At 30.9% G+C, this 19147-nt stretch overlaps 1 protein-coding gene across 4 annotated transcripts in view; it reads right to left on the bottom strand.

Annotated features, from left to right (window-relative positions):
• LOC106873750 (sodium- and chloride-dependent GABA transporter 1) overlaps positions 1-19147 on the bottom strand; it is a 227901-nt gene that overhangs the window by 119395 nt on the left and 89359 nt on the right. The gene's annotated exons all lie outside the window — the stretch shown is intronic.

Genomic DNA, 19147 nt, shown 5'->3' with positions numbered 1-19147 from the left:
GTCTTTCAACCTACTATATCATAAACAGGAGACGTTAATTTTAATATACATACAAACTAAGAACAAACTCTAGCCAAAACAATTGATGTGAAGTGGTGAGGGAAAAGGCAGAGGGGAGTGCAAAGCTAGTGTAGGAAAATCAAAAGGAGATGAAGAGTAAATGTTTTAATCGTTTATAATCCAGGAAACACTGATAAGAAACACAATGTGAAATTTCAATAAAATATTCCCTCATATGTAATTACAAAATGTATTCAAAATAATAAAAAAGATCACAATTTTCATCTATGTTAGAATATTGCTTATATAGCAAGTAATCTTAATTTTTAATTGTTGAATATATTTTAAAGTATTCAGCAAAATTTTAATATGCAATATATATGTTGTACAAATTTGGTTAATGTAGAGACAAATGGAATATATAAGCATATAAGAATATGATAAAGGGATTTGATAAAAGAGAAAATGGACAGATTTATGAGAAACTTCGAAATATTATTGAAGTAAAAATGAGATTACTTGAATGAAGAGTATATAGAATAGGAAAACTTAAGAAAATTTACAAAATAAAAAGATATAATTCACATTGTGAATATATTTTCAGTTACAAAAGCAAGAAAGTTTATATCTTATTAAAAACTGGTCAGTCTATCAAGATCTACTACTTGAATTCAATTGATAGAACAAGAAAATTAAGAAACATTTATTTGGAAACCAATACAGAGAATATCACTAGACAACACACCCTGCATGGAAACAGTAGATAAGAGAAAAAATTGCAGAGGAATGAATATTTGCTTCTTATGAAAACAGGCAATAAAAAGGTATATAATGGCATCTAAAATTCAAATTTCTGTCCATTTTAACTAAGAGGATTTCAGCCCAGAAATACATGCAAATATTAAACTGACATATATAATTAGGCAGAGTATTATACTCTGTTGATCTGCAAAGTAAAAGAAACTGTATTCACTTCTTCGAGGTACCTTTTATAAATACAAGCTGATTCATGTAAGATTTCTCAACACTACATTCTATTTAAATCAGAAAATACTCAAGAGTTTCCAGAATAAGTAATCAGGTCTTCCTTTTAACGTCAATAAAAGATTAATTATTATTGAAGAGCTTTAAAGACAAGAACTGGAATATCAGTTCGTTCATCTATCATGGCAAAGCTCATGTTGGAGTACTGTACTCAGTATACATTAAGTATTTATTGATTCATAATCTGTACATTTCCACTGTAAATAATTTTGATTAAGAAACTCTTATGACTTAAAATAATATTTAACAGCTTTATCATGTGTGGTAAGAAGCTTGCTTCCCAACTACATGGTCCTTGGTTCAGTCTCACTGCATGGCACCTTCTACTACAGCCTCAAAATGACTAATGACTTGAGTGGATTTGGTAGACAGAAACTGAAAGAAGCCCATCATGTGTGTGTGTGTGTGTGTGTGTGTGTGTGTGTGTATCTTTGTGTTTGTCCCCCCACATCATCGCTTGACAACCAATCTTGTCCCTGTGTTTACTTCCCTGTAACTTAGTAGTTCGGCAAAAGTGTTTGATAGAATAAGTACTGGGCTTACAAAGACTAGGTCGTGGGGTTGATTTCTTTGACTAAAACCCTTTAAGGTGGTGCTCCAGTCTGGCTGCAGTCAAATGACTGAAACAAAAGAATAATGTATGTATATATATATATATATATATATATATATATATATATACAGGTGTGGTTGTGTGGTTAAGAAGTTTACTTCCCAACCATGTGGTCTTAGATTCAGTCCAACTTTACAGCTCTTTGGGCAAGTGTCCACTATTATAGCCCTGGGTTGACTAAGCCTTTGTAATTGAATTTTATGGACAGAAACTGAAAGAATCCCATCATATAAAAGGGTGTGTGTGTGTACCCATATCTTAATTTTATGTGATGATTGTAAATATGCACCACTATCACTTAAGTAATGTTCATTTCCTGTTTTCCAAGCTGAAATATTTTATTGCTTGAAAACAAGCGAGGATTGACAACAGGAAGGGCATCTGGTTGCAAAATACACACACACACAACCATCATTGTTTAATGTTCACTCAACTGACTCATGCTTGCAGAAAGAATTTGTTCAGGCAGATAGATATAGGTCACATGAAAAAAAAAAAAAAATTTAAATAGTTGAAACTATAATTTTTATCAAAATTTGTTAAACATTATATTAATGTCTTCCTCAAAATGAATTATTTTACAAGCAGTAAATCATAATAAATATACAGGAGAAACTATTTGTAAGAATTCAATTTTTTTTTTACTATTAATGTAAATTTTAGAAATTAAAAGAAATGTCTAATATTTACATTCAATCAGTTCCATCCCCAACTAACATTATGTATCTTATTCATCGATTAAGTATTAAAAATAAAACTGTTCATTTTAAAGATAATATTGATAATTTTACAATATTGTAACCTAAGCAAATTGTCTATTTATCATTACAGTTCAAACTTTGCTGATATCAGTCACTGTACCATTACAACAACAACCTCTCTACTTATTTAATCAATCCGAGAAGAATGAAAAGTAAAATGAACCTCAGTAGTACTTGAATTTGAAATATAAAATGATATAAACAAATATACCACAAAATATTTTGCCAGCTGTTCTACTAGTTTTATCATCCCCTTATCAGTTAAAATTACAAGTTAAAATTCCACTGCATTTAAAGATGTGTTATTCTACTCAGCTATTCAAGTTAAGTACCATCTCTTCATAATATTTCACACTGAGGAGAGATTTAAAAATGATTCTGCTCAAAAGATTAAATTTGCTTATCCAATGCCAGAATGAAAATCAAATTTAGATAGAGAAAAATGAATTAGCAAAAGCTAACTTTACATTTGGAAACTGAATATATAAAAATTCATTTGAAAACAGTGTCATCATTGATATCAATCTAAATTCTCAGTTATTACAAAGAGCCTCTCATTTCCCGTAAACATTACCCTTTATTTTAGACCACCCTGTGTTAGCTCTATTCTTGGAAAACATTTGCATCATGTAAACATAAATTATAAATCAAAGATATATATATATATATAGAAAAATGAAAAATAATAATAAGGCAGAATGCTAAACTGGAATCATATTTTAATAAAGATTTCTCTAACCGGCTTTCATTGCGAAGCAAATTTTCAAGAAGAGGGAGAATGAAAATGTTTTTTACAAAGTACAAAATGAAGAAAATAATATATAAAAAAAATATGTAAAAAAAATAATATATAAAAAAATAAATATACCAATACATTATATTGTCTTTGAGCTTTTGAAGTTCAATGGTAATTCATGTATATAATGGTTGGAAAAATAAGGATGCATGAGAATTGAGAGTTGTGTTAGGTTTAAAAAAAGGATTAAAAGTTTGTGTTAAGCAGGAAGTGTGTGTCAAAACAGGAAGTGTGTGTAAGGGGAGACAAATGTTTTTAGTTGGAGTTATGAACTCTTTTATATATATATATATAGGTGAAGGTATAGCTGTATGGTAAGAAACTTGCTTCCCAACCACATAGTTTGGGGTTCAGTCCCACTGCACGGTACATTGGGCAAGTGTCTTTTACTATGGCCTCAGACTGAAAAAGCCTTGTGAGTGGATTTGGTAGCCTGTCATATATGTGTGTGTGTGTGTGTGTGCATGTGTCTTTGTTTGTTCCCCACCACTACTACTGCTTGACAACTTGTTCTAGTGTGTTTATGTCCCCATAACTCAGCAGTTTGGCAAAGAAACTGACATAAGTTCCAAGTTTTAAGAAAATAAGTACTTAAAAATAATTCATCAAGTTGGTGCCCAAGCAATGCTGCAGTCTAATGATTGAAACAAGTAAAAGATAAAGATATATATCACCATTATTTGAAGATCAAATTTGGAGATCAAAGCAAGATCTGAAACTTGGAGATATGCTGTAATATATCTTTGGTAACAACTGAATAGAAAAGCAAACCTTCTGTAGTATTAATATTTGGAAGAAAAGAGCAGAAAATATAAGCATTTACGATTACTAATCCTACTATATTTCTGCACTTAAGAAAAAATATGACAAATAAGAAAAGAGGTTAACTGTTAGAGTCTCAACAATCTCTTTTCTATGTGCTCTGCAACCCACTAAGTGCAGGATTAATCATTTCTTAAAGTGAGAGATAAAAGTATCACCAAAAGAGGAGGATATGAGAGAGAAAAAGAGAGAAAGAATGAAACAAGAAATAGCAACATGGCATGAAAATAAATTTAAAAACAAAACCTGGAGAAGAATTAAAATGTGGCTGATCTACCAGAGATGGAAGGATAAAATTAAAGGAACTTGAAAGATAGATAAAAAATAAATAAGAACACAAATGTGTCTGCAAAAAAGTGGTATGATGACAAGACAGAGGTTATTGGAAAGGAAGCAGTTATGTATCATAATACCTTTTCCATTACTTCATGAGCAATCTACATATTGACAACTTTTATATGTTGTTGTTGTTGTTTAATTCTATCTTCTAGCCATGATCATCTTGCCTTATTTTTAGAGTCACAATACTCAATGTGTCCTTCCATTATTTCTTAAAGATGGATATGGTTTCAGAGAGATTTGGTTGTTATTTCTAGTTAGCTGACTGACAGCATAAAATGTTTTCTTCAGCAATTGACAGGTCAAGAAGAATTTCTGTCAGCAAAGACCTAAGCTAACAAGAGCTATTTTCAAATGGTATTTTTGCAAGATACAAAATTAATATTCTACATGAACCTAAATGTATCACAGAACTAATAAAACAGAATTGTCAGAATAATCAGACAAATAGTCATTTGTGGAAAAGAGTAAAATATTCTTGCTTTTGATTTAAATAAAGGCTTGCCCGTAACTAATGCCTTCTTTTGAATGCCTTCATTCATAATGTTCCCAAAAGAAATCCCAGTGCTATAACTAAGGGAGAGGGTAGTGTTCAATTTAGGAACCAGTGTGTTTGATCACAGATTTCTACATCAGAACTGTTAGATAATGCTAACTAAAAAGTGATGAACAATAACAATCATTGATTTAACAATGGAATAATGTATGAGAAATTAACGTTTTAGGAAAGCAATAAAGTATAGCAATCTGTGAAGTAAAGCAATATTGAGTTAATTAACAGTCACAAAATATTCATAGATCAAAAACATCAAGTGAACCCACAAATGGCTATAGCAAGAACAAAAATAAATTGAAGCTTTTATTGTTTGAATGTTTAATAATTTTTGTTTTAATTTATATAAAGGAAAAATAAAACAGGAATTTATATGATAATGGAATTAAAGTAAAAATAGGATTTCTTTTTAAAGTTTTACATTCAAAGACTTTCTTGATTTTAGAGAGAAAAAAAAACATTAATTTCTATTCGTTGAGTATAATTTTCAGACTTGTTTAAATAAAAAACTGAAAACAGGACAATTATTGTAAATGATTTCTACTTTGATTTTTATCTTGTCAATTTTCATACTTTATTATTTATTCATATGAGAAGATTTTGTGTTAAATACTTGCAGTTTTACTTTTTTAATTGTTTAAGGGATTGTATTTCACTAAGAAAATCATTTGACATCATTCATTTTTGCTCCTATAAGGAAATCATTTGACCACCATTACTCCAATTATCTCTATGACTACCTTTTTTTTTAAAATCATTTCCCTTTCTCTATATGCCATACTAACAATATGCATTTTTAATGCTCCAGTCACCTGAAATCCCACCAGAAATTAACTCTGCATGTTTTCCCTTTGTAGCTGATAAGGCTACAATTCAATTGAATTATGTTATTTCACTTACAATAGCTAAATTCTGCACCTTGTCAAAAGAAATTGATATTATGTGAGTATCATATATTCTGATAAGACGGTAAATCCTCTATGAATTGATTCTGGGTGTGGTTTTAATTCTCACTTGTGAACGTTTTATTTATAAATCCAGCTGTAGAAACTCTGCCAAATCAGATTGGAGCCTGGTGTTGCCATCCAGTTTCACCAGTCCTCAGTCAAATCGTCCAACCCATGCTAGCATGGAAAGCGGACGTTAAACGATGATGATGATGATGATGATGATGATTATAATGAAAATTATTTGCAAAGATAAAGCTACATAATTTGATTTTTAAGATTGTATTATCATCATAGTATTCTATGTGAAGGCACATGGCTTAATGGTTAGCATATTTGGCTCACAACTGTAAGGTTGTGAGTTTAATTCCAGGCAATGCATTGTGTCCTTGAGCAAGACACTTTATTTTTCATTGCTCCAGTTCACTCAGCTGGCAAATTTGAGTAGTACCTGTATTTCAAAGGGCCAGCCTTGTCACATTCTGTGAACTATTTTAAGGGTACACATCTGTGGAGTGCTCAGCCACTTGCATGCTGTTCTGTTGGATCAACTGGAACCCTCATCATTGTAACCAACAGGATGCCAGTAAATAGTATTCTATATGTTAATGAAATACAAACTCTAAATCCTGATAACTGAAGCTATTTTAAAATTGATTAGCTAAGTTAATATTTAATGAATTTAATACAAAACTGTAGCCCTCAGAAAAAACCCCATAACATAGTGATATGTTTAATCTACCTTTATTCCATTATCAAATGTTTTACCCAATTTTTTTAAAAACTTTGACAAGGTCAAGAAAAGGTTACACATTTGATCAATGCCTAATGTATTCTATACTAATAATACTATTAAAGCAACCAATGCAAAGAAAAAAATGTGTTACTATATACCAATGAACAATTTTTTTTGTTTTTTTTTGCATTTTGCTTAACATATAACTTATCCAGCAGATGATATTGAATAGAAACAAAATGTGTATATAATATACAAACAAAAGAAAAAAAAATTGAAAAACGGACTCAAATATTTTAAAGCTGTTTAATAATCAATCGAAAAGTTTAAGCTGCCTAACTTCAGTAGTTTGAACCAAGAGAGAATAAACAACAGTAACTCTTTCAGAGCTGAACATGTTGAAAAAGGAAATGAAGGTAGGTGTTCACAATTACTGGATCAGGCAAACATTAGCTTTGTTAATTTTCCAAAATAATCTTAGCCATTTGGACAGGCAAAAAATGGTTCTAACACTTTCTTTAAGAAAATATTTAACTTTTGTATAAAGTAAAGCAGCTTAGAATTTGCTCTCTTAACAACTCAGATTACAAGAATTTACTCATATTGTCAAAGTATTTTTATATTTAAATCAAAATTTCATTAATTGTACAGGTAACTTTGCTATATAAAGAATTAAATATGTATAACTTAATTTCAAAGGTGTCCTAACAATATGTTAAGCAAAAAATTCTTTTGATATGATTTATATCAAGAATACAAAAGATTAGTTTTCAACTTCTATTGCTGGGATGTCAATACATTTGCTAAGTATTATTGGCAGAGAGGGAATAAAGTTACATTTGTGATATGATACAAAGTTTTGAAAATTAAGAACTAGCGGAATAACATGTGAGAATATTGAATTTTTCGATCAGTTTTTTTTTCTTTCTTTTTTAAATATATATTATATATACCAAAGTAAAGTGCATTATTCTCAATAAAACTAATGGATTTAAATTGATGGTATTTATCTATGCAGAAACCAATATCTCCATTGCTAAAAATAAGCTTCTAGTATATACTGCAACTGATAAAAATGGATGGCAGAAATGTCTGTGCATATGTGTAGAGAATGTTAAGACTTATTTTAAGTTTCTGGAGAAAACAAAAATCCTCTTTAGAACAGACATATACTATTTACAAATAACAATCTAAATGTGTGCCTCAAATAGTGAGGTTTTTGCAAAAGTATGCTGATTTTTCTATAGCATATACCGAAGCAATTTTTATTTAGCAATTTAATGCCAGATATTGTTGGGAAATTTTGAATATTTTAATAAGTTTTCATATGGAAGTTAATCAATTTCCTATAAACTGTATGTAATGGACATTTTACATCCTATACCATATGCAACCATTTCTTAATTTCTAATTTAAAATGCATTCACATTCACTTTCCACTATTAAAAGTAACATTAATCAAATTACAAAGAAATCTGAAAAATTAGTTAATAAATATTGCATACCAGTAAGTATGCTCTGCAAATGAACTGAGAGAAAAACTGGGTATAAAAGGAAACAGGTGCTGTGCACAAAAGAGAAGACTACACTGCTGAGAATGTGATGCACATGAAGGATGACTGCAGCATAAGGAAGTGTTGAGCACTCCAAGTTAGGGGAATGCACAAAAGAGAGAGATCAAAGAAGGCTTGGGTGAGGTGGTGATGGCTGACTTGATGCTGCTGCATCTTACAGAGGAGATGACAAAGGACTGTACTGATTGGTGATATGCTGTCTACCCACAGTAAAACTTGAAGGCAGTGTTTAGTGGCTGCAATATTCGCATCCTGCTAGGCCTACATTTGCTGACTACCTCACCTTACACCCTTGGCCCAACCCTCACATCTGCCTATTGCTCAAACCCCTTCTTGTCAGTCATAACTCACCATCTCCCATCTTCCCACCAATTATGCTAAATGTACCATCCACCTTCTCACAATACTCACTTGTCTTTCAGCACACTTATATTCATCCCTCTGATCTCATACACTAACAGTACAGCATAGTAAAGTTAGTGCACAAGATCAGAGTGATGATGATAGCAGTTTCATGCACTAATTTTACTATGTTGTACTGTTAGTGCTCTCCCTCCTCTGAACCTCCCCTCATATGCTCTGATTTCATCACCCATTTCTAGCTTTGTTCACCTCTTCTATTGTCAATCTCTTCCTCCACTTCCATTTACTCTCACTTTATCTCACATCCACCTCTACCTTTGTCCACTAGCTATGAACAAGCACTCCCTCTCTCTCAGACCCTCTCTATCTTTGTTTTCTTTCGATCATAATCCCTTTTCCTTTCACTCTTCCATTCATCCTGATCTTTCTAATGTTATTGTTCTTTCTCTCCAGCTTCCTTCCTCAGTCACCTTTGTAAATGTATATGCCATAATTTTGTCCTTCATATACCTACATTTACTTCTCTATTCCTATATTTCTAACAACCATTTCTAGCCTCATTCTTCCCTTTCCAAATTTACATTTTCTGTGTACAAGACCACCATCTACTGTTCACACTGTAAAGTGGTAGGTTAAACAAGCAGAGAAAGTGTAGAGCTATGAGGTCCCTCTAGCACTGTCTCACCAAGGACTATTCATACTCTCTAGAGTTGGTGCCATGAGAAAATGTATCTCAGACACTCTATAAAGTGATTAGTGCTAGGGCATCCAGCCATAGAAACCAAGCCAAATGACACAATTAGTCTTTGAAAGCTGTAGTTCTCAATGGGAGACAACTCTTCCAACCCATGCCAACATGGAAACTGGATGATGATAATGATATATACCAGTAAATATACACATTAAATTTTCAGTTAATTATTTCACATTTTTATTTCAATACAAAATATTAACCTATATAAGAAAATGAAGGAGCCTCTGCACTGTTGCCGAAACTGGTAGGAACAGCCAACTTTCCCACATGCTGCATATGATATTAAAGGAAAAAACATATTTGCTGATGTACTTATAGATACATTAAATCTAAGAAAAACATGGGAAGGTTAGATCTGGATCATCTTTGATCATTAAATTTACTTGATAATGGTTGACCTGTGGCTAAACACCATCAACAAAAAACACATTTTCAAAATTCAAGTGTTTTTAGTTATACATCTTTATTCTTAAATTATCAAAGAAACAAAACCAAAAATTGTATTATTCACTCAGGTAAGACTTTCTTCACACTTTGCATAGGTGAGCTATGTTCATTTTGTAACCACATGATTTTAAGTTCAGTCATACTGCATGCTCTCTTGGATGACTCATGTTCACTAATTCTTGTGAGTAAATTTGATGTGTGGAAACTGTATATATGTGTGTGTATAAGTCTGACACATGAGAGAGAGAGAGAGAGAGAGAGAGAGAACATCTATTTCTCTCAGCACCTCACAAGCAGTGTTGATTTATTTATAAGTCCATAAATAAGTAGTTCAGTAAAACAAGAGCAACAGAATAAATACTAAACTTGAAATAAATACAGGAATCGATTTGATCAATCAAACTTTTCAAGATGATGCCCCAGCATGGCCACAGTCCAATGACTGAAACTAGTAAAAGAACAAAGGAAAATTCAGACAAGTGGATATAAATAAAGTTCAAAGATATCCAACAGTTTCAGAAAAAGAAACTGTCAATGTATTTATGGAAAAAATAATTTATTACCTGAAGTCCTCTTGCAAAATAACTGGTTGTAAATTACTGCTGTGCTGCACCATGGGAGAAAATAATAATTACAATGTTGGTTGGAATGAGAACCAATTAGGTTCAGTTTAATTGAATAAAAATGTTATTGAACTACTCTGAAGTATCATTTTTGAGTACACATTCAGGCTGTTTCATTATTTTTGTGATTTTTAAATTTTTTTTTTTTTTGTGTGTGTTATTTTAAAATGAATTCCAACTTTTCAAATTAACTGTTGAGAAGATTTCATTACAGCAGGTAAGTACAGGCAGTCAATAAACCTGAATAACTTTGGAGGAAAAAATGATAGCAAAATAGAATCACCAGCAAAAAGATCTTGTTTCAGTCATTAGACTGTGGCCATGCGGAGACACTGCCTTGAAGAATTTTTTAATCAAATGAATTGACCTCAATACTTCCTTTTTTAAAGCTTGGCACTTATTCTATCAGCACCAGTTGTCAAGCAGTGGTGGGGGTCAAACACAGACACAAAGACATACACATACGACAGGCTTCTTTCAGTTTCCATCTACCATATCCACTCACAAGGCTTTGGTCAGCCCAAGGCTATAGTAGAAGACACTTGCCCAAAGTGCCATGCAGTGGGACTGAACCCAGGACCATGTGGTTAGGAAGCAAGCTTCTTACCACACAGCCATGCTTGTTGTTGATTTTTTAAAAATTATATTTACTTTTGCTGCATGCTGTAGTTTGTTTCTAATGAAACATATTATATTATAGAGGTAGCCATAATGAAAGCATAATGATAGTAATGGTGATGGTACAAAGTTTAAAATATTGTCCTATGTCCAAAGTTAAAAGTTACATATGCAATTGTCAAAATGATAAATTAACTACATTATAAATAAACTTCTTCAATATAATCTAACAAACAGCTGCAGATAAATGCTATCTGCTAACTTCAGATCTAGAAGTTTACTTCCATTTATAATCACACTGCCTTGTCCACTACACCCAAACCAGATTTTGTGATTTAAGTATTTTACTCTAGTTAGGACATATTACAGTGCAGATATGTTTAGAGATATTCAGGAGCTTCTTTATAGATGCTTGGTTTCTAGAAATAACAGCCAATCTCCCTCAAACCACATCCAACTGTCTTAAGAAGGAAAGATATATTGAACAGTATAATTCTGAGTAAGCAGAAAAACAAAAAACAAAAAAACAAAAAAGATCATTATAAATTTTAACATCTTTGATCACAGGTCTCCTCTCTTAGGACTTATGCAGCACCAAACAACTACATGAGAAAAACTAACATCTTTTTCTTTTACATTTTCTCATGGTTTTGTCATCAGTCAACTCATTCCAAGCATTCACAAATACAGGGAAAAGGATATGGCCATACTTCAAGAATCTCCATGAAGCAGTTTTGGCGGAACATTTGTGTAACTTGTCAGCCAACATACATCAGGATGTAAGAAACGGACTGTTTTCTGATAAACTTGGTGATCTTACATAAAATAGTAACTGCCACTTTCTTGTCCTTAGTCATGTTTTGTCACACTTTCCTCATGCATTCATGAAATAGTGAGAATTGTTTTTGCTTTTTTTTAAAATTTCTGGCTATTATGACCACACCAAAGCTTTTAATTTAAGTTGTTTTTTTTTTTTTAATTTTAGGTGATTTTATTAGAGAATAAGGTAAACTTAGAGGTTTTAAAATTCAACAATAGTGTGTAAGTACATATGTTTGCAAACATGCATATGTGTTGTGTGGGTTTAAGTTATTGAGGTAATTTACTTGAGAGTTCAATCTTTAAGTATCTCGTGGGAAGGGGGATTAAGTGTGATAAGTATTTTCTTTATTACCTAACTTCTTATCTCAAGTTGTTTGATGATTAAACAATAATGTTTACAAAATACACAAACCTATATAGTTTTCTTCCTTTTTTTGTTTAATTTCTATTCTTTAAATTTACACAAGTTTCAAATGCTTAAATAAAATATTGTTTCCATCTTATAATATTCAATGCGATCAATTATGAGCAAGATGTGAAAATGATAATCATATTCTTGATTGCCCTCTAATAGTATTGTAGTTTTTTTTCTTTTTTCTTTTTAATTAAAGTGACTGAGTTTTTAACATTTTTTCTGCTAAGATTGCCTTGTCCTATACCTACAAATTTAACCTTCTTGATATGTATTAAAATCATTGTTGCTGTATAATCTACATGCTAATGTGTAGAGAACTGTTTATGTGCTGAATAAATATTTCCAATTCAATGAACCGTTTAATTACTTGAAGTTTAGATATTATATAAATTTGATAATTACATTAAATTACTTTTTGATGTTTAATCTAAGGTCAAATGAGAGACACGTTTATGTACTTAAATTAAAATATGAATGTATCCACATTGAAATTAACCTGTTCTAACTATAATGGTCAAATCAACAAACAATTCACAAACTGTTGGTGAAATTAAAGAATGAAAATTTGTTAGAATAAAGAATTTAACTTGAGATCACTTATCTTGTATTAATTTCAGCTGAAGATTCTTAATTGCTATATATGAATGAAGGAATTTCTTTAAAAAAAAAAAAAAATCACAAAATGAAGTTAACAGAAGGAATAAAACTAAACAAGAAAAACTAAATGGATACTTGATTTTGTATTAACATTTGTTTAGATCTTAAATTAGTCATATAATAATATTACAGAATATGGAATATCAAATTTAATAAAAATTACTTTCGTTTAATTAAAACTATCCTAATATTTGCAATTGCTTTACTGCTTTATCAAGTGCTGATTCTATTTGAAACATTACCTGTTCTGCCAGCTGAGTTTATTTATGAAGCCCAGTCTCTATAAATCATATTTAACATACCCCAAAGTTTTTTAATTATCTTTTACAATGAGTTCACAACACTTGATCACCAATTTTCATTTATTGCTATAAATATTTCCAACATTTTAATGGTTTCTGTAAAGAGAACTTCAACACAACCAAATCTCTCTCTCAAAGCACACACTACCATCTTAAAAAAAGGATACCGAATGATATAGTTTAGTTACACTACACCAAATACTGTACAATATAATACATTTACTTAGTGATTCTTTCATCACTGCCTTGTTAAATATAGTGAAACCTATTATACTTTACAGCTGACTCATGTCCAAACTTGTCTCCTGTTGTTGCCAAAATAATTAAAATAATATTTGTCATTGTTAAGGTTTTCCCTATAGCATAATTAATTGTAGCTAATTGTTAATGATCCCAGCATTAATTATATTAGCACCAATTTCACTAGATAAACTATAACTGAAGAAAAGAAAGGATGGTCACAATTTGAATGACTTTGAGCATAGGTCTTTCCAAATAGAAGTGGGCTAGGGCTTAGCAACAAAATTTCCTCAAATCACAAGACCATAATTACTTGAAGCTGCACCCCAATTCTAACACTCAACTTCATTTTGTGAAAAATACTGGTATCATGATAAAAAGTTACGATTCTCAAAATTTTACACAACCATTCAAATTGTACCTTATTTACTTTCATTTACCAAAGTAGTTATTAGTTTACGTAAGTAATACAATTAGCCTGCAACTTCAAATGCACCATCACAGTTGTACAAATGTATTTAGTGAGTAAGGCTTCAAGATTAGTTGATAAGAAATACAATTATACTTAAGTGCATATTGGTTTTGCAGCATACAAAGTACTGGATTTCATTGCCTTCTTACAAAAGTGCTGATTATAGAGATTTCTATCATTTCTTTTCAAGTTCTTTATTTCAGTTTCAACAAGAAATAATCCTAGAATGATTCTTTCTATAACTTGCACTGTTCTTTATAACAGGAAATTAGAATGGAAACATGGTGATTATCTACTTGAAACTATAAATACCTACTTGATCATATTAATCCTGACCCTGTCAGAGTTATCCGGTTTGGAATAAGGCTGATTGCAAAGAGACTAAACATGAGAAGCTTGAATTTAAATAGCTTAAAAATCAGAATACCAAAAGCTTGAAAGATAAAATGCTCAAAACACTGAATTGTGAAATATTTTAGGGGAAATATGAAAATCAGTCATAAAAGACTTATTTACAGTTTTAAATAGGAGTTTATTTGAGAAACATTGTAACCTATTTACTTTTTTCTGTTCTGCTATGATACAATAACTATTTTAGAAGAAAAAACACCCTTAAAAACACTTATTTACAATTGTAAATGGAGTTTATTTGAGATACATAATATATTTACTCTTTTTATTATGTTATGTCAGAATAACTATTTTAGGGGTAAATAAGAGACATGATCTTCAAAACAGTTTTAAAACAGAGTTTATTTGAAAAACATTTATGTATGATAGCACTTACTTTATATTATGCTGTCAAAACAATAAAGGCAAGCAAGGTAAGGGAAGCATATTTACTTAAAAAAAACCCCGACAAACTACCCAATAATAAGAGAATTTAAAGAACAGAAGCCTTCAATAAATAAGCTATATCAGTTTTTACTGCCTTTAATATCATATCGTTGCAATGCACATTTTTTTCCTTTTTGTAAGTAAATATGCTCACTATATCTTGTTTACCTTTGTTATTCTGGCATAGCATAAATAAAGCAAATATGTTATAATAAACTCCCTTTTAAAACTGTACATAAATGTATTTTAAAACCATTTTCCACAGTATTTTCCCCTAAAATACTTAACAATTCAGTGCTCTGAGTATTTGGCTTTTTAAGCTTTAGGCATTCTGGTTTTTAAATCATTTGAATTTGGCCTTCTCACATTAAGCTTTATGATCAGTACTCATGCCACCCTTTGTCAACTAGGTTTGTGTTATACCTAAAATGAAAACTTCTTCAGAAGGCAATGTTGCCTAAAAACAGTCAGTGTTAAAGAGTATCTATCCATTTAGGTTTAATATCAAATTTTTAACAAATTACAGAGAGGAAGGCTTCTTTAAATTTAGGTATTTACATAAAATGTTTCATGAACTGATATTGGTTTTTAATATATTTTATACACAGTTGAACTTTATGCCAACCACATTCATGAAAAAAAAAAAGAAAAAAAAAAATGTGAGATTACTGAGATCAAACTAAAATTGAGTTAATTAAAAGAAAAGTTTTGATAAATTTTATTTAAAATATATTTGTATTTAAAATTCAAGATATCCTGCATTGGTAAAATATTGGTATAAATATCTGATCAAAGATTTATTTCCTATGTTGTCTTCAAAATCAACAATTGTGATATGTCAACAATATGGACTTAATAAATGTACTAAGTGCTTGGTAATTTAGCTTTTAATATTTTACTTGTATAGCAATATTTTAAATATTTAAAATGAAAAAAAAAATTTCCATTTGTAGCCATAGGTGTGTATGAGACTCAATGAACATAACCCAACTGCAGTCTAGTCTACCATACACACACTAAATAAATTTATATACAGATGTCTAATAAACATACATTTAGTCCGACTGTTCAAATAAAACCAGTTATTAAACCATAATGCTCTCTACAGAACAAACAGAACATCTCAACTAGTTTTGCTTGGTTATTGATAGCTCATCAAGTGTATCTACCTTGTTCTGAAGACAACAGCTAACAGCCTATTTATGAAAAAGGTTTAAGTAACAAGCATTGATTTTTTTACTCCTTTGCATATTAGCACAAATAAGGATTCATTTGCACAGAGAGACTAAATATGTTTATTATTAAACACATGCCAGTAAACTTACACTTTATCCATGTTTGCATTTATACATGTACACACAGACACATGTGGAATCAATTCATTAATACATCCCACCAATAAATGTAAATAAATAAAATCAGTTTCTGTTGCTCAATATTTTTCATAAGAAATTTTAAGCTTCTCTTTGTTGAAATAATGAAGTAAATACTTTCAATGTGCTAGCAACAACCAGGAGATATGCATGTGTGTGTGCCAGGTCACTTGAGAGTACTACTGGTGAAAGTAACCCAGTACAACCTGTAGCATTATCAGGTTGTCAGTGACTCAAGTGGGAATCACCACCAAGATGGTAGGGTGGTTTTGGACACTCTGCATGATGAAAAACAAAACCTGTCAAAGGGCAGATGAACTCAAGGAACCAATGGTCAACCATAATATGTAAATATACACATTATGTGTATTTGTGTATGGTTAGTGGCATGTTCTCATTCCAATAGAATTGGGGCATGAAATAAATAAATAACCTTCATCTCCACAGCTTCAAAGTTGACAGCAGCAGGCAATGGGGACAAGTGGTGCAGGAGGCAACACTTTGTCATGCTGGGCTATTTGTCATGATGCAGGGCAAACAACTGGAATGTTTTATAACCTGGACGCATAACAAGTTAGACTGTGTTGCAAATTTGGAGATCCTTTCAACCACTTTGGCAATCTTTTACATTCTCATAAAAGCTTAATTATCTTGACTTATCTTGCCATTAGTCAAATTGCGTGAGAACATACGAGTCTGATGAGTGCACGGCTCTTTTTCACTTCAAAAACTTTGTGCTTATCTGGCATCTGTGTCTAACAATTAAGACTGCATGGTATAGATCTGCAACTAAAGGTTAAAGAGCAATAGTTTGATGAAATACTGCCACTCCCATAGTTTCAGATACACAGAGCAGTTGTAATTCTTTGGTCCCCCTCCATGGATACATCTCTTGTTGAGGTGCAATATGGTGGAAGTCATCATCTCCATTGATCACCAACGGACAAATATGATAACATCAGCTCCCACCCCCACTTTTTTACAGATGCTAAGTCATTGTCAAATTTGATGATAATAATAGAGCAGATGAATGAAATGATAAATGTGAGAGTATTGAAGAGGAGACAGCAATTGATAAAAAACCTAACATAATGGACAAGAGACCCAAATGTATATTATTCAGCTTATTTACATAACTATCACACTGTCTTAATATGTTTTTGCCATGCTTTCCCACAGAGATACAAGTACAGGAATAGTCATGTGGTCAAAAAGTTTGCTTTACAATCACACGGGTCCAGTTTCAATCCTACTGCACTGTAGGCAAATGTCTTTTGTAGCCCCAAAAGGACCAACGCCTTGTAGATGGAACTTGTTAGCCAGAAAGCATGTATAGGCCTGTCATACACACATAGACACACATTTAGGTTGCATTTCTTCATATCTATAACTAAGTGGTTGACCAATGAAGATCAATAAAATGAGTACGAGGGATGATATTATCAACTAAACTCTTGAAGACAGTACCCCAACGTGGCCACGTTTTTAATGACTGAATCAGTAGAACAAACACAAACACACATATATTTATTGAAGATGAACTCCAAAGAATCTTGAAAGAAACACTATTTGTAAAAACTTACCTATGACATACTTAGAGATGTAAAATACCTTTATGTAACAAGACACTGTATATACAGACATTATTGAGCAGTTGATTAATATCTCAAAAATTTCTTTCATATTTTTTCAACAAAATAGTTTAAAATGAAAAGAACTTGTATTTCTCATGAAGATGTATGTGTAATTGTAAGGCTATAAAAATGATTATCTCTTAAATAGTGAAAAAGTGCTTCAGATTTATTTTATGAAATTGATTTTACCACAAAGGAAACTTAAGAAAAACAAAACTTAACATATGTTAACAAGAGGAGTTTATGTTTCTGTAAATTAACAATGTAAAACAAGATAAGAATTTAAAACTAATAAACAAAAAGTATGTTGAAATATGGCAAGAGCCTGAAGCTATCTAATACTTAAAGTAACTTTCATCTAATAAGTTGTAATTAAGTATCTGATATCTATATGTCAAATTTTATATGATGCATTTCTGCAGTATTTTATTAGTTGTGTACAAGCAATCATAGCAATTTATATCCATAAATATTTATATTCATGTCTGATAAATTTATATAAGGACTGTTTCAGAATAGAGAAAAGTGATAAATATAAACATGCAAGAAAAAAATTTTCTAAATTGATAAATACATAAGAGGACACAAGATATACAAACATTAAATCCAATATCAGAAAATAAGCAAACAATTAAAAATAGCATTTGACTTCTGAAATGTATCTTAGAGTCAATATTCAATGTACTGTCAATTTAATCTTCAGAAAAATGAATATAGTCCCTACTTATTTTATATTTTACGTCTCAGTTTTTTGCTTCAATATGCATTTTATTTTTCATTCTATTACAAAACAGGAAGACCTATTTTAGGCCAGTATTAATAATAAATAAATAAATATGATCAATGAAAATTAGTAGATATATTTGCTGAATATTTTCCTTAGTTAAATTATTTCGTATAACTTATAACTCACCCAGTATATATATGTTCAATAGAGCCAGGGTTTGTAATAAATAAATAACTTGAAAAAAGCAAAAACTACAAAGACAAGTTTAATTTGTTTGTAATCATTGAAAAAAAATATTTGAATTTCTGAGATACTAGAGTTTGACCTCCAATCAAGCAACATTAAAATTAAGAAAAAATGGAGAAAGAAAGTAAAAAATATAGGGCAACATCTAAGCTTTTGCAGAAGAGGTGCACAAAGTATTTGCTTTGCAAACATGATGAAATACATTTCAATAACCATTCTCAATTGGTTGAGAGGACATACACACCTACTAGTAAGGTCACCATATTTTAGAAAGAAAACTGCTTTTCATTTTATTAAATTACAAGATACTATTTTTTAGAAATATTATACACATTCAATGAAACAGAGTAGATGAAAGACTGGACAAACAACTTTTGCTTCATCAATTTATGACCAAATTCTTATAATTATAGATAAGGCTTCCCAATATGG

The sequence above is a fragment of the Octopus bimaculoides genome, chromosome 18 (genome assembly GCF_046866305.1).
Source record: "Octopus bimaculoides isolate indiv1 chromosome 18, ASM4686630v1, whole genome shotgun sequence".
In the NCBI taxonomy this organism is placed as follows: domain Eukaryota; kingdom Metazoa; phylum Mollusca; class Cephalopoda; order Octopoda; family Octopodidae; genus Octopus; species Octopus bimaculoides.
This window is presented reverse-complemented; position numbering and strand designations above follow the sequence as displayed.